Source organism: Ambystoma mexicanum, chromosome 10 (assembly GCF_040938575.1).
Source record: "Ambystoma mexicanum isolate Mex_15411 chromosome 10, UKY_AmexF1_1, whole genome shotgun sequence".
In the NCBI taxonomy this organism is placed as follows: domain Eukaryota; kingdom Metazoa; phylum Chordata; class Amphibia; order Caudata; family Ambystomatidae; genus Ambystoma; species Ambystoma mexicanum.
Genome location: NC_090932.1, coordinates 315172070 through 315190026, shown reverse-complemented (window position 1 = coordinate 315190026; position 17957 = coordinate 315172070). Strand labels below are relative to the sequence as shown.

The window sequence follows — 17957 nt, the reverse complement described above, 5'->3', positions numbered from 1 at the left end:
ACAGCTTTCAAAGTGACCCACTGTATATTTTAAAACAGTGATGGGCTACTAGACATGGCGTTTAACAATGCAAATTGGTATTTTTGAACACTAACCACCCACTAGCTATGGCCTTTGTCATGGCCAAGTCCACAGCCTAAATTGTTATTAAGATAATCAAAGTTTTCATGAGCTAACTTATACATTTGGTTATGTCTAATTCCATTATTGATGTAATCAGTTATATACAATGAAATTTGTGTTGTCGGCAGTGATGTGATTGGTGATGCCATCAGTGTTCTCATACAGCATGTTATTAGTGATGTCATTAGTGATGTGATCTGTGACATCATCATTTTGGTCGTAGGCTGCACAACAGGGGGTGCGAAGTTAAGGTGGCTTTAGCTGAACTACAGGGGTTTTTGTTTCATTAACTTCTCACCTTAATGTCCCTGCAACTAAGGTTTTTTCCTTGAGATATACATATATATATATATATATATATATATATATATATATATATATATGGGATACATTACTCACCGTAATCGTATTTCTGATGCTTGTATCTGCTTAGATTCACATGCAGTGCATAGGCCGACATCTAGTGGAAGCTGCGGAGTATTACAGTTTGTTTTTCGAAACTCGAAAATGGGCGTCGACACAGGCGTGCCAGTAATACTATCCCTAGTGTGACGTCCAGTGTACCCAAGATCCCTCACGCGTCTAGGATCCTCAGATTGTATTTTTTCTGACATGAGGAAGCATGAGGAGTAGCGTGAGTACAGATAATCCAAGCAGATAGACAGAAAGGTAAGACTACAAGCAATCATGCGCCTTCTCTCGGAGGGGAGGAAGGGTGGGTCGCATGTGAATCTAAGCAGATACAAGCATCAGAAATACGATTACGGTGAGCAATGTATCCCTTCTGAGGCTTGTGGAATCTGCTTAGATCACATGCTGTGCATAGATTAGCGAGCAGTACCAGAAGAAGGAGGTGGGATGTGAGAAGGGTCATGAGCAAACAGGTGTCTTAGAACCGCTTGTCCCACTTGTGTATCTGTCTTGGAATGAGTGTCAATGCAGTAATGCTGAGTAAAAGTGTGAATAGAGCTCCAAGTAGCTGCTTTGCAAATGGTGTCGAGGGGAACATTTGCAATGAAAGCCAGAGTGGCCCCAATGCCTCTAGTAGAGTGGGCTCTTGGCGTAAAAGGCAGAGTTTTTTCAGAAAGAGAGTAACACAGCTGTATACAGTTGATAATCCACTTCGAGATAGCGCCCTTAGAGACGCGATCTCCCTCTCTGCCTGTAGCTACGGAGACAAACAGTTGATCTGTTTTCCTTAGCGGTCTGGTCTTATTTACATAGTAGAGGACCGCCCTACGCACATCTAGGGTGTGTAGTTTCACCTCAGCCGAGCTTTGCGGGTTCTGGAAGAAAGCCGGAAGCTCTATGGACTGGTTTACATGGAACTTTGATATAAATTTAGGTGAGAACCTAGGGTGTGTGCGTAAAACCAGTTTGTCTTTGTGGATAGTAAAGAAAGGATCCTGCACTGACAGAGCCTGAATTTCACTGACCCTTCTTATAGAGGTAATGGCTACTAAGAAGGCCGTTTTATAAATCAGGTGTTTGAGACTACTTTTATGCATGGGTTCGAAGGGGGGGCCCCATGAGCTTAGCTAGCACCACATTAAGGTCCCATCCTGGCGGTGGGTTCGAAATAGGAGGGTGAAGTCTCTTTACTCCTTCCATGAAGGCTTTAACTACTGGTACTTTCCACCACGACACTTTGTTATGGGATGTGGTGTAAGCCGAGAGGGCTGCCAGGTGTACTTTCAGAGAGTTAAAAACCAATCCTGCATCCAGCAGGTGGAGCATGTATGTCACAATGTTGGAAGGAGTGCAATCAACAGGGTTGATTTGTTTATTCTGGCACCAAATAACGAATCTCTTCCACTTGTCAAAGTAACAGTGCCTTGTGTTTGGTTTCCTGGATTCTTTTAGGATGTCCATACACCTCTGTGGTAAATTGAGATGTCCAAACTCTATGACCTCAGGAGCCATGCTGCCAGGTTCATTGAGTTGGGTTGCTGGTGCACTGTTTGACCTTGTTGCTGGGACAGTAGGTTGTACCAGGCTGGAAGTTTGATGGGTTCGCACACCGCCATCCTGCGTAGGTGTGGAAACCATGGTTGTCTCGCCCACATGGGAGCACCTAGGATGAGCGTCATCGATTCCTTGTTCATCTTGTACACCACCTTCCTGATGAGAGGAGTTGGTGGAAAAGCGTACGCAAACATCCCTGACCAGTTCATCCACAGGGCATTCCCTTGGGAGTCTGGCTGGGGGAACCTGGATGCAAATCCTGGGCATTGTTTGTTTTCGCTTGTGGCGAATAAGTCTATAGTGGGGAAACCCCACTGAAAGAAGAGATTTCCTACGATCTTTCTATGAAGGACCCATTCGTGTTCTTCTGGGAGGGAGTTTCTGCTTAGAGCATCCGCTAGGGAATTGAGCTCCCCTGGAACATGTTGCGATGACAGGAAGATGTTCCGTCTGAGTGCCCATATCCAGATTTTCTGGGCAAGCTTGGACAGATTTGGCGAACGAGTCCCTCCTTGCTTGTTCAGATAGAACATGGCTGTCGTGCTGTCCGTGTGGATCTGCACCGACAAGTTTAGTAGATGGGGCTCGAACGCCTGAAGCGCTCTGAATACTGCCAGAAGCTCTAGCAGGTTTATGTGGTTCTTGGCTACTGAGTGAGACCAGAGACCCTGAGCTGTGTGGTGGAGAAGGTGAGCTCCCCACCCAGTCAGGCATGCATCTGTAGTCACCACTGCCTGTACTTCGGGATCGTAAAAGGGTTTTCCCCTTGCGAGATTCTCTCTTGTCCACCAGTGTAGGCTCTGTACAAGTGTTGGCGAAACGACCACTAGATCGTCCCACTGACCACTTGCCTGAGACCACTGTTTCGCCAACCATTCCTGCATGGGACGCATGCACAGTCGCGCGTGGGGGACCAGGTAAATGCATGACGCCATCATGCCCAGTAACCGCATTGCTTTGCGTACCGTTATTTGTTGACCGGACTGATAATGTGGAATTTGCAGTAGTATATTCCGAATTCTCTCTTCCGAAGGGAAGGTCAACCCTTGCTGAGTATCTAGGATTGCTCCTAGGAACTGTTTTGAGGTGCTTGGCACCAGGCTTGACTTCTTCTCGTTGATTGAGAAGCCTAATTCGTGGAGGAGGTCGATAGTCCTTTGAATGTTTGTCCTGCAAATTCCTGGGGTTTCCCCCGTTATGAGCCAGTCGTCCAGATAAGGGTACACTGGGATTGCCTCCCTGCGTAGGTGTGCAGCTGCCACCGCCAGTACCTTGGTGAATACCCTTGGTGCTGAAGCTATCCCGAAGGGCAGTACCTTGAATTGGTAGTGGCGACTGTCCACCTTGAAGTGCAAGTACTTTCTGTGCGCCGGGAGCATGGAAATATGAAAATAAGCATCTTTCATATCCAAGGTTGCCATGTAATCCCCCTTTTTTAGGAGGGGGATTACCTCTTGTAGCGTGGTCATACGGAATTTTTGGGGCTTGACATACTTGTTGGCAGGCCGCAAGTCCAATACTGGGCGCATTGTCAAATCTTTCTTTGGCACAAGGAAGTAAGTTGAATAGATACCCTTGTTTACCTGGTGTCCTGGGACGAGTTCTATCGCGTCCTTTTCTAGCAGAATGGCGATCTCCTCGAGAAGGATCTTCTGATGTTCTAAGGAGTGTACTCTTTGTCGTGGAGGATGGTTCCGGGGACGCTGCAGTAATTCTATACAATATCCTGTGGACACTGTTGACAGCACCCATCTGTCTGAGGTGATCCCTTCCCAAGCTTGGGTGAAGTTGGAAATGCGTCCCCCTACTGGGGTTGCGTGAGAAGGGACCCTGAACTGAGCGTCACTGCTTTGGTGGAGGCGTGCCACCTCCCTTGTTGGGGCTGCCTCTGCCTCTTCCACGACCTCTTTTGTTACCCCTGCCATAACTTTGGGTAGACTGCTGGCTGTTGGTCCACTGTGTACCCTGTCCCTGGGCATAGTTGCCTCTTTGTGAATTTTGGCCGCGTGGGCGATGAAAATTACTGTTCCCCCTTTGGTTAGGGGGTTTGTTGGTTAGTTGGCCAAGGGATTTCAGTGTTTCGTATTCGTCCTTGGCGTTTTTCAGTGCGTCTTCGACCGCTTTCCCAAACAATAGATCGGGTTCCACCGGCTTGTCTATTAATGAAGCCTGAGTTTCTGTTTTGAACCCCGACTGCCGTAACCACGCATGTCTTTTGATAACAGTACCTTCTGCTATCAATCTCCCTGCGTTGTCCGCGGCGTCGAAAGTTGCTTTCAATATGCAACCAGACACGGCTCTCCCTTCTGCCGAGATCCGAGCCAATTGGCCCTTTAACGGTTCAGGAGCAGAGGCTATGAGTGCCGCGACCTCTTCCCATTGATGGCAGTTGTAGCTGGCCAACAGGGTGGTGGAGTTAGCAATCCTTGCTTGGTAGGCGGACGTTGAGGCTACCTTCCTGCCAAACCTGTAAAGTTTCTTGCTCTCCTTGTCGGGAGGAGCTTCTGACGAAGATAAGGGTGTTCCAGCCCTCTTCCGAGTGTTGGTAACAACTAGGGAGTCTGGTTTAAGATGTCCTCTTATATAGAGAGGGTCAGACTGGGCTGCCCGGAAAAGTTTTTCGACCCTGGGGTTGACTGCTCTGGTGAGGTTTGGGTTCACCAGGGACGGATCTATTCTTCGTTGGATGGATTTAAGGATAGGGATGGTCAGAGCGACCGGCCTCCTCTCTCCCACCAACTCTTCTGCGAAGTCCCTTTCCTCCTGTACCCCGTGGGTGTCGATGTGAAAATGTTCTGCCGCGCGAGCGAGAACCTCATTAAGGAGGGGCTGGTTATCGACTGGCGAGTCGGTAATTGGGGCTTCGTTCTCTACCGGGGAATCTACTCTGTAAATTTCCTGCTCATCTTCCCCCTCCTCCTGGTCCTCATCATCCGCATAGTATTCCGTCCCGGTTTGTTCTTCCATAATTTCAAACTCCTGGTCCCCCTCAGGGAAAGGCTCTCCTTGGTACCTGGGGTGTGGAGTAGAGTATGGAGTAGAGTAAGGCTGCACCTCAAAGGGTTCAGGTCTTTCGAACCGGGCCTTTTTACTTAGGGGGATAGGATCAGTGGAACCTGAGGGTGTGGCCCCCTGAGGGTCATACGAGAGGAAATGCTCTGGATTTTTGTCGTAAAAATCTGCCAAGGGAGACATCCTTGACATGACCCTGTCTATGTCTTCACTGGACCATTCTTTGGAACAGGGGATGAGTTTAGTAGGCAATTTAGGGGACTTATCAAGGGTACCCTTGCTGGATGTTGATCTCCCAGTAGACTTGTATTTGTCTGTCTGCTTCAGGGGGAAGGATGGTCTTACAGGAGTGGAAGAATGTGCTTTCCGCTGTTTCCCCCCCTCCCCGTGCGTGGAAAAATGTTTTCCCTGTCCCTTGGAGGCCCCGGAGACTTTCGACGCCTGGCGTCGAGGATCGGAAGAGGTATCTGTGTTTTTCGAGCGTGGGGCCTCGCTGGTGTTAACTGCGGGCTCCGTCTCTTGGAGCGCGGCCTGGGGGTGGAAGTCGTCTTCGTCCTCCGATGATCGAACTTCCGTTAGTCTAGGGAGCGAGGCACTCTTGGCAAGACTGGATGATTGCCTTGCGTCATGAGGCGATCTCGATCGAGAGCGCCCAGAGGACACCGAGTCGGACCGTTCTATCTGTGCCTCTGTCCGAGAAGTCGACGTCGTCGAGGTTCGGTTGGACTTAATGTGCTTAGTGTGTGTAGGGTGTGTAGCGCTTGCGTCGCCGGGGGTCTTCCCCATAGCCGCCCTGCCGGACGACCTTCCGAGGTCGGGGACCTGCGCTCGGCTGTCTTTCCACGCCGTAATGCCCTCGCCGTCCGAAAGTACGGCGTCGCTGCCATCGCTGAAGGCGCCCTCCGCTGCCATGGCCGCCTGCCTGGCGTGGTGGGCCCAACGCTTTGTCGAACGGTCCTTAAGTGTCTTAGGTTTAAACCTACTACACGCTCTGCAGTTCGCTTCGGGGTGGTCCCTCGGCAAGCAGAGATTGCACGTGGCGTGCCTGTCGACCCAAGGGTATTTGCGGTTGCACTTGGGGCAGAATTGGAAAGGGGTACCCTCCATACGCACCTTGAGGCAGCGGGCTGGTAAGTGTAGGAAATATATAAGGTGTACCTATATACCAGGAGTGAAGAGTATGTACCACCCCCCACTCTCCCTACTTGCAGGGCCGAGGCCAGCGGCCTACTAGGCCCGGGCCGAGGCCAGCGGCCTTCCGAGGCCCAGATCCGTCGTGCAGCAGCCGACGGTCGATGTTTTCTCCAGCCGTCGTCGAGTGTTGAGGGTCGACGTTGGGGTGGGGAAGGATGTCAATAAAGAATAATAAATTTAGATTATTAGCAAAAGTATGGCTAAGGCCATGGGACTCTGCAAAATGCTTCCGACCAGTATGGCGGAAAAAAACAATCTGAGGATCCTAGACACGTGAGGGATCTTGGGTACACTGGACGTCACACTAGGGATAGTATTACTGGCACGCCTGTGTCGACGCCCATTTTCGAGTTTCGAAAAACAAACTGTAATACTCCGCAGCTTCCACTAGATGTCGGCCTATGCACAGCATGTGATCTAAGCAGATTCCACAAGCCTCAGAAATATATATATATGGGATACATTACTCACTGTAACCGTATTTCTGATGCTTGTATCTGCTTAGATTCACATGCTGTGCATAGGCCGACATCTAATGGAAGCTGCAGAATATTACAGTTGTTTTCAAAACTCGAAAAGGGACATCAACAGGGCATGCCAGTAATACTATCTTTAGTGTGACGTCCACTGTACCCATGATCCCTCACGCGTCCAGGTCCCTCAGATTGTTATTTTTCTGACATGAGGTAGTATGAGGTGTAGCGTGAGTACAGTTGTATCCAAGCAGATACGTATCAGACAAGCTTGTAAGCATCCATGCACCTTCTCTCTGAGGGGAGGAAGGGTGGGTTGCATGTGAATCTAAGCAGATACAAGCATCAGAAATATGATTATGGTGAGTAATGTATCCCTTCTGAGGCTTGCATTTATCCATATATATATATAAATATATAGATACCTAAACATACATACATATAAATAGTTTCTATCCATAGGACCTGTAAAGAATTCTAAAGTATTATTCATCAATATGAAGCTATCCTAAAATTTAAAAAGGTGAATGTCATGTAATTTGGCACCGAAGCTTAGCCGAGTACAATGGTGGTATTCAGTTGTCCAATTTAGGAAGAGCCTATATTTACTATATCTTTTAGTAAATCATCTCTGTAAACTCCCCGCTCTATCTGTCTGCTCCAACATGTATCTGTCTGTCAAGCAGCATGATTGTCTGTAAATGTACCTGATCTATAGAACGTTTCTGCCATTTTGTGTCTCAACTCTCCATCTAGCCACAAAAATGTAAACTGTTAGCATTATCTTATATCTCTTCCAGTTTGTTAGCAATCTGTTCTCAGTATAAAAACAAATTAATGTATCCTAATTAATCCTATATTATTCTCTAAACTTAAACAACCTATCACTCTGCAGCTCTGATAAACAATTATTACTGTTTAAAGTCCATGCATGTTCATCTTTTTAACATTAAGCAATAATGAAGTTTTAACAATTACAAGTGCTTTAACTTACACATACTTGTGTTCACCTTGTTCTGGAAAATGTGAGAAACAACTCCACAAGAATGCAATTCATGTCATAATGGCTGTTCAATCTCATTGTCCATTTTACCATAGGAGTTATTCCGTTATGTAGTATACACCGAGGCTCCTTTGCGTTGAAGTGATCAAAGGACGCTAAAGGAAGGATTCCTCAAGAGTCTGGACATTTTAGAGGAAAGGACGTGTTTATCTTTAGTCTCGATTCAACATTATAGTCGTTACAGCGCACATGGCGGCGGAAGACGTTAAACAATCCAGAAATAACCCCTCCTGCTATCCAGAAGCAACCCCTCTTGTGTCTTTGGAAAATTGCACCTGTTAAAAGATCTCAGCACTATTATTATTAAATAAAGGCAACAGATATATAATTATAAATAATTACCATGATAAAAATAAACCAAACATAATAATAAAAGTACCCACTTGTAAAGCATACAAGTTGTTTTCCTCCCACTATAAGCCAGTTCAATTCACTACAAAATGTTCCTATCTAGCTGACTTTGCCAAGGTTAATTTTGATTTCTCTTAACCAATCAAAGGCCTCCTTTGGAACTTCAGTGCTTTTAACCTCTTCTGTTAGATATAGTTTCATTATGGATGGCTCATTAAGCTGATTTGGAGGTCCCTGGTCGGGCCTTCACTTCTCCAAAGGATCTTCTCTTTGCAAAAACTTACTTAGGGAAATCAGGATGAACTGAAATCTGGGTGCCTCTCTGTAAAACATTCCCTTAATCTCTTGCAGCTTTTAGTATCCGTTGCTTGATACTGATTTTGGTCAGAGTAAAGATGATCGGACGTGGCCTTTTAAAACCCGTATTTCAAACTCGGTATGCCAAGTTTAGATCCTGGGGGCTAAGTGTCCATTTACCCTATAGCTCTAAAATGGCATTAACCACACATTGGTACACATCTTTTTCTTTATCTTCACACTCTTCAGCTGCCACCAGGAGAAGATTAAGATTCCTGCATCTGACACTTTGCTCAGTATGGGCGTTCTGCAATTTGTTCATCTCTACTTTCAAGTCATTGTATGCTCTTAAGCTTCCAGACATTTACCCTACAGATTCCTTAGTTTTGGCTTCAACTTTTCATCCTTCATTCCAGTTGTACCACCTTTGAGGATAGCTTTGCCAGTGATGATTTCACTTCACCAACATCTTGTGCCACCTTCAGGAGAAGGGAGTAGATGTCCTTAGAGCTTGAGTATCATCTTCCATTTCTGGATCTTGAGTTGTGTGGGTTTCTTAGGAATTGGATTATCATCATTAGCATCAATGAGCTTTATTCGGCAAGAATGCCATAAAAGTCACACACGTAAAAACATGCATGAATACATGAATAACATTTTTAAAACACAATCAATCAGAATTCATTACAGATCAAAAGAATACATATGGTAAAGTGCAATGTGCATAATAAAAAAAAAAAGAAAAAAGATAAATCAGGTCTCTTCTTAAGAGTCCAGTAGGGAGACTATAATCGCAGCCCTACTGCCTCTTGCTATTAACAATGATTGGTATCCATGTCAGTTCATCATATAAATAAATAATATCCATTTGACATATTCAAGAAAATTCAATATCATGTTTTACTCTATCACTGGGCTCTACCATTTTCGTCTTAAAAGCCAGGCTCTGTGAACATATTGAGCAGCACAGCCTATATATATGGGTTTGTGGTTCCTTTACATAACTCCAGTGCCTCAATGGTGGAGCAGACACCAGGTTCCCTGAGCATAGGGCGTAGATAAATCTCTCTCAGTGGTTTTGAAACAGCACACAGACACAGGAAGTGAACCACTGTCTCATCACCAGACCACATACAGGGAAATCCTTTGAGCCTCCTCAGCCCAGAGGTCGGTTAAAGTAGCTGTCTGCAAAGTCCCAAATCGCAATTTAACAAAGAGTGATCTTGCATATGGGGGGGATATGTAATTGAGATACCTTTCTAGAACAAATTCAAATATAGAGCAAAGATACATCGAACCGCAGTACAGTCTACCTGCGTTTTAAATCATCTTTTTCCTCGAGTTGACAATAGCTGCTTTCTTAATTGTTCGATAAGCCGCCTTATCTATGTTTTGCGGCTCCTCCCACAGTCTAGCCTCATTAAGTTCAAACAGACTATTTTCACATGGGCCACCCAAGGAATGCTATTTCCACCCCCAAGGTCCAAGAAATATTTCAAGTCATTCAAATACTACCCCGGCTCTTTAGAGGTCCAAAGCCTCAGCCAGTACAATGTTGTGGAGAGAGAAGCTTGGCTACCAATTAGGCATACATCAAGTTCCAGGTGTATAAGTGTGTTGGGGGTAGAAAGAGGGAGCTGTTGAAGTTGTTTCAAGAATTTATTTTCCACCCTGGTTGGGCTAATAATGTTTGTATTACCCCATAGCTCTGAGCCATAAAGTGTGGCAGGGATAGCATGTTTGCCATAATGCTCAATAGCCAGGTGAACTGCCCCTCTCCCATGTCTGCTAAAAAAAGAAAGTGTTGCTCCACCATATTTCCCCAGCGTGGTGCATGCCTTCTCTAGCTGGGAGATCCAATGACCACTTTCATTCAACCGGATTCCCAAATAATCATAAAATGTAACTTGCTAAGAGAGCAGCCTTCCACTTCGATGTTCAATCTGCGTTGCTTGGTTGAAATTTGGCATAAACACTGTGACTTTCGTTTTTCTTACATTTAAGCTTAGGTCAAGATCAGCAAGCAGATTTTCAGCCCCAGGGGTGTGATGGATAACAGGACCGCATCGTCTGCATAGAGGAGAGCAGGATATATGTCCTGTCCTATCTTTGGGAAGTCCATGCTATCCTCTAACAGAGCTGCTAGGATTTCTTCCAAATAGATGCATAAAAGTAAAGGTGCAAGGACGCAGCCCTGTCTCACACGCCTATGTACAGCTAAGGGGCAGTGATCTGCCCAGCCATACCATATCTTACTACGGCCTGATTCTTATTATACAGCTCCTGGATCAAAGTAATCATATGCAGAGGAGCTTTTCTTGTTTGAAGGATCTGCCACAATTTATCTCTAGAGACCACATCAAAAGTGGTCCTCAGGTGCACAAATATTGGGTATAAATTCATACGCTTAAGCACAGTATACTTCTCAATTAATAAAAATAATCTAAAACTTTTGTCCACCGTGCATTTTGTGCTTCTGAAAGTGGGCCTGTAGGCCACTAATTAGTGGACCTGAGGACCACTTTTGATGTGGTCTCTAGAGATAAATTGTGGCAGATCCTTCAAAAAAGAAAGGCTCCTCTGCATATGATTGCTGTGATACAGGAGCTGTATAGATGCTATTATCATCTAACCACATTTGAAGGTGGGACAAATTTACCTTTGCAAATATCCTGCCAGGTGGGAGGTACTGTGTTTAATTTAATAACTATGTTGAAAGGTTTGCGCAGGACAGGGCCCCATATATCTACCTCTTCTTTATACAAGTCTGCTGGAACACTGTCTGGGCCTAAGGCCTTACCACTTTTGGCTGATTATGGCTTTTGAGAATTCTACAAGACTAAGATGAAATGGGACCTTTGATTAAAAAAAAAACCTTTGGTGTTAGTAAGGACCGACACACCTATTTAATTTAATTTATTTATTTGTTATGTGCTGCAATCCAAAGACATCAGGGCTCACATAGAGGACACACAACAGCGACATGGGTCAGTCCTTTGTAAAGATGTCCAAAGCAAACTGTCCTGTGCCCAAAGTACTAAGTTATGTAAGTATGAATTTAAGTCATTGACATACAACAGTTTGCTCTGGTGTTAAGTTTATTACAAAGTATTCCTACATTTCTCACATTTGCAAAAAGCAGAGGGGGAATGATATTTGACCATAGATGACCAGATTTTAACAAATGCTGACACCATGATTAGGAATAGTTGCATTATATCACCTAAATTATAGAGATTGGGAACATGCCCTTGAGTACATCTGTGCTGTAAAGGTTCTTCCAGGTCACTCCACATACGTGTTCCATTACGTTCCTTCATCAAGTTACAACAAGTCCAGGTTAGTTACATGGACAGGAGCCACTGGTACCCACCACCAGGCTACATCTCTTCTACTCCAGTAGTTGAACGCCAGGGTCATAGCATTCTCACATTCACTGCTACACATTCCATCATTACCTCAGTCACTCTGACCACACACATTCCGACCCTGCTTCCATCTATCCATACAAAAAAGCACATTCATAACACATCCCCCTTCCTTACCGAACACACTTGCACCACTACAGATCCACACACTTCACATCCATACATATATCATGCACACACCACAGAACAAATAAATCACATCTCCCTGCCATACCGTGCACACACCTGCCCACACATCCTCACAGACAACCTCATCAACATTCCATCCACACATACAGTTACATCCACTCATACAAGAGCTGCCCAATACACCACAGCTAACACTCCAATACAACTGACACTCACACAAGAATTGTTCAGTACACCATAGCTTACACTCGGTTCCATGTCTTTGTAACAAATACAAAAATGACAAAACGATTTTTTTCTCTATTTTTATTTGAGGGTCCCCCTCCAATCTCCCCGTTTACCCAGCTTTACTACCCACCCCCGATCCCCCGACCCTTTTTCATCCCTCACCCCACCTCCCATATATACTTTTGCCAACAATTAGATTTTTTTTCTCACTATTTATATTTCATTGTTTCAAGTTAACCGGAAATCACACAAGAGTTGCCCAATACACCATAGCTAACACTTCAATAGAACTGGCACTCACACAAGAGTTGCCCAATACACCATAGCTAACACTTCAATAGAACTGGCACTCACACAAGAGTTGCCCAATACACCACAGCTAACACTCCAATACAACTGGTACTCACACAAGAGTTGCCCAGTACACCACAGCTAACACTCCAATAGAACTTGCACTCACACAAGAGCTGCCCAATACACCATAGCTAACACTTCAATACAACTGGCACTCACACAAGAGTTGCCCAGTACACACACAGCCAACACTCCAATAGAACTGGTACTCACACAAGAGTTGCCGAGTACACCACAGCTAACACTTCAATACAACTGGCACACTCACACAAGAGTTGCCCAGTACACCACAGCTAACACTCCAATAGAACTGGCACTCACACAAGAGCTGCCCAATACACCATAGCTAACACTTCAATACAACTGGCACTCACACAAGAGTTGCCCAGTACACCACAGCTAACACTCCAATAGAACTGGCACTCACACAAGAGTTGCCCAGTACACCACAGCTAACACTCCAATAGAACTGGCACTCACACAAGAGTTGCCCAGTACACCACAGCTAACTCTCCAATACAACTGGTACTCACACAAGAGCTGCCCAATACACCATAGTTAACACTTCAATACAACTGGCACACTCACACAAGAATTGCCCAGTACACCACAGCTAACACTCCAATAGAACTAGCACTCACACAAGAGTTGCCCAGTACACCACACCTAACTCTCCAATACAACTGGTACTCACACAAGAGCTGTCCAGTACACCATAGTTAACACTTCAATACAACTGGCACACTCACACAAGAATTGCCCAGTACACCACAGCTAACACTCCAATAGAACTGGCACTCACACAAGAGTTGCCCAGTACACCACACCTAACTCTCCAATACAACTGGTACTCACACAGGAGTTGCCCAGTACACCATAGCTTACACTCCAATACAACTGGCACTCACACAAGAGTTGCACAATACACCATACCTCATTCACATTCCATCCATATATACACACACAGACACTCACACAAGAGATTCCCAATACACTATAGCTAACTCTCCAATACAACCAGCACTCCCACAAGAGTTGTGCAATACACAGCTGACACTCCAATACAACCGGCACACTCACATTTCAAACCTGCTTCCATCTATCCATAAAATAAAGAACATTCACAACAATGTGATCCCTCAATGATCTTACAGGAATACATGCCAAATGATACATACACGTAACAATACCCCCTTTTCACTATATTTATTTGAAGTGTACAGCTACAGCATGCTAATTAACAGGGACTGATATTATGCATTAAAAAAAGTACTAAAAGTTGAAGGCACGCCAAATTAACAGATCAGAATGATTAAATAACAGGGGTTGCAAAGAAATCCAAATTACTTGCAACAATATGGGTAGTGAATGCTATACTGAAATGATGCCCATGGTCATCAATCAGACTTTTGGACAAGAAAATGTGATTTTGCCACTAAATCATACCTTTCCTGTACAAACCTAAAGGTGTAATAGTGTGCAGCATATTGCGGTTAAGTTTTTTCTAAGGACTCTCAAATTTGACAGATAGTTGTAAACCAGGAATATTGAGTGATTTGCCCAGGTTCAAACAGTCGCAGTCAAATCGAAAAACTGGGATTACAACCTGTATCTTATTGCAAACTCTGCAACTTTTCTAAGCTTTATCAGTTCTCTTTCCCTCCTTTCTAAAATTCGACATTTATCGTAGCACGTTATATGTATTTATTCCTAAGCATTGACACATTTGGGTGATAAGAAAATTGGTGCTCCATGGATAACACTCTTTTGATCAGGTATTTAAACCAGGATTAGAATTCATATTAATTGGTCTGCATTCTGTAGTTTATCCACTAGTCTTTCACTCTTGTCTCTTTGGCAGTCGTTCAAGCTGACTCAGGAAACTGCTGTCTATACACCCAAAGCTCCCTGCAGCTAAATGTGCGGTCTGAGCAGTTCTCCATTCAACACTGACAGATTGTTAATGATTGCCACCTGCCCTCAGCAGTTAGTACTTTTCAATGCTTTGGGCAGTGATGGCTAGTGAATATTTGACTGGAGAAGCATAACTATTTGCCAGTAAAGATCACACGCAACTGAGCATAGCGAGGCAGCATCAGCAAATGGCATAGCTTCTGGGGGAGAGGAGAGGGTCCTCTGTTGCGCTAACCAAGCAAGAAGGGTTTGGGTCAATTCTCCCTCTGAAATCTATCTAAAAAATGGGTAATGCATTTTTCAGCACACTTTTTATGAAATATTTGGTAAGAAGATGTGCAATTTACAATTGAATCCATAGAGTAATACATGGAAGAATCCAATAAATGCCAGGCCACCAACAATTCACAGGCGCATTTTCCAACACATGCTTATGCTGCCTTTGTCCACAATGTATGCCCCTGTTATCACTGTAAAATACACTTCATGATGCCTGGCTGGGCAGTGCACAAAATGTATGCCAGTATTTAGTCATTGGAAGACTATATTTTAATGCTGGCTGCACAAATATACAGATGTTTTGCCACTTTAAGAACACTAATGTTGGCTGTGCCGAATAATGTTAGTATTGCCACTGTAAGAAGACAGTTTTGTGCTGGATATGCCATTATATGCCAGTATTGTCATAGTAAGAATTAATACACTCATATTGCCTGTGCCAATTTATATAACTATAAAATAAGGGAGTCGAAATGAAGATTTAAAAACAATAACTCATTGACAAAAATATTCTATGAAACAAAATGCGCAATTTGATGGATAGCAATTGAGTTACATTGGAGGCTGAAGTCAGAAATTACAATCTTGTATAACAATTTGTACAAAAGAATAATAGCATGACAATTTACAGTGATCACATTTAGTTAAGATGTGCCAACCTGAAATGTTGTAACAAGGAATCATTGGATATGTCCAGTGAATTTTCATTTTTATTATTGTTTGTTTATCCTGCATTTGACTCCCTTCCTTCATAGTAATATTGTTCTTGAGTCCAGGACATATAGTGAGATGTATACTTGGTGTTCCTTAATTGTTAGTCTAGCTGTGCCCATTTATGACATTGTTGCCACTTTCGCAACACACTTGTGTGGGCTGTGCCGAATAATGACATTATTGCCAGATTAAAAACACACTTGTTGTGGCTGTACCAAATTATTCCAGGATTTTCACTTTACTTTAATAATACATTTCTAGTGGCTGTGCCGAATATCACTGGTGTTGCCAGTATAAATACACACTTGTGTTGGCTGTGGCTGTAGTTTCCAGTATTCCCACTGTGAGAAAATGCTTGTCATCTTGTACCTAATAATGTCAGTATTGCCAGTATAAATACATACTTGTGGTGTATCTGCCCAATAATGCTACTAATAATGTCACCTTAAAAAGAGATGTGTGAGGACTGCGCTCAGTAGTGCGGTACAACCACTGTAATAAGCCATTTTCATGCCACTCACACAAACACACGCAAGTGCACACACAAAAAACCCTGCATGCGAACACACACTTATTTTTTTTTTTAAACTACCCACTCGCCTGTGGCCCAAAACAGGATTCCATTAAGTATTGCCAGCTGCCACAGGATTGATAATGCCTTCAGTCATGGAGCAGGGAGAGGTGACATCAACACTTCTTCCTGTTTCCTGCACCAGCAGAGTAAAGCCGGTGACCTAAGCAACGCTCAAATGGGAGGACTTTCAGGAGTACTCCCTGCTTAAAAAGGGCCGTGCAGTACCCCAGTCAGCATGCCCAGTTGCCCATGCATGCTTGGAGGAGCACAACTGACACAAAACACTGATTTAAGAGCTTGCGTACAGCGGTTCTGTGCTGCAACGCTTATGGAAGAGCGACGACAGGCTTTGGGACCATTTATTAATTTCCTTGCGTGGTGCGCACTTGTTGCAACGGGAGCAATAGCGTTCACTGTTCTAGTTAAGGATGGCAATGTTTATTTGATAGATTGCAAATGCTGGTTTTGCAACTGATACATTTGTCCAATAGCGTCTACCTATGTGAGCATTGATAGTGCTGATAATAGCTATTACGGCTGAGGCCATAAGAGTGAAATGTATGACTACTAAAGAGGGAAGGTCAGAATATGCCTTCCGTCCTGAAAGCCCCTCCAACCGGAAGAAGCACCAGAGACAATATGGCCACCAATCATATGAACTTGCATCAATTCCCACTGCTCCTACGATGGACAACTATCACAAAAGGTACCCTCTCAGCAGGCCCTACAACCCTGCAACAGTACAAACTCTACCCAGAGTGGATGAAGATACACAAGAAGGAGCTGGAGACAGCTACATGGATAGAATGGACTAAAGCACCATGAAGCCATGCCTCGATTCATTAGAGACATCAAAATGACATAGCTACGTTCGACATGAAGCACACATGCCATCTGCACAATCAGGACACTCACACACCCAACTACATGAAGAACACAGGTATAGGCCACAATCGGCTTAGAGAGACCCCAATCCTCAGAGAATGCAGTGCAAGCAGAACCACCGCGGCGGGAAAGAAGCCACTGCCAAGGTTGCAATGCTGCAAATGACATTCCTCACCCTGAACTAAAGTAACACCGGCTGCAGGAGAGGCCCGCTCTCTGACAAATGCATAATAATTCAGAGCCCCTGTGCTCACAAACGTGGTCTCCAAGCACGTGATCCGGTAGAGCTGAGGAGCTGCCAAGGTCTTGTGGCTGGGAAAGAGCAACCTGTCTCACGGACCAGACAATGGTTGCAACAAAGTCGTTACACTCAAGCTACAGTTCTGAGTTGGGAAACGGAGCGCTCTCATGGTAGTAGTGGTCGATACACAGTTATGGCACTGACACATTGTTGCACATGCACCATTCACAGGTGACCTGCGGGCTGGGTGAGGATAGGTTTTGGAGAAGGGCCTAGAGGGTGATGCAAATCATGACTTCACATGTCATCAAAACTGCACTGCGAGCCAGAGTTCGCTGAGATGTGCCTGGGCTTCCCTCTGCGAATGTAATCTATGTGGTTTGTTTGCTGTAACAAACCTCAGCTACACCTTGCTACTTGTGTGGACCTTGCATTCTTTTGGGCAAAGGAAGGAGTTAGGCCTTCCGTGAGTTTGACGTCTGCGGACTCCTAGTACGGCTCTGCCTGCCTGGGGGTTCACCCTAACACTGTAATTAGAAAAATAAATCTCAAATAATGTTTTGCCCCACTTAAGGTTGCAAATCTTACAACATCCCGAGACTAACCAGGTTCATGAAAAGCATTCAACACTTAATGATATAGAAACCTGCTCAATATCTTTTAAATCTTCAAAATGGTCAATAGTATTGCAAAATTTTCTGGAGATTATGGACAGCAAAGCAGAGCGAGAAAT

At 44.5% G+C, this 17957-nt stretch overlaps 1 protein-coding gene across 3 annotated transcripts in view; it reads right to left on the bottom strand.

The window, feature by feature from the left end:
• Nucleotides 1-17957, bottom strand: part of PLEKHA2 (pleckstrin homology domain containing A2) — a 1084343-nt gene that overhangs the window by 370007 nt on the left and 696379 nt on the right. The gene's annotated exons all lie outside the window — the stretch shown is intronic.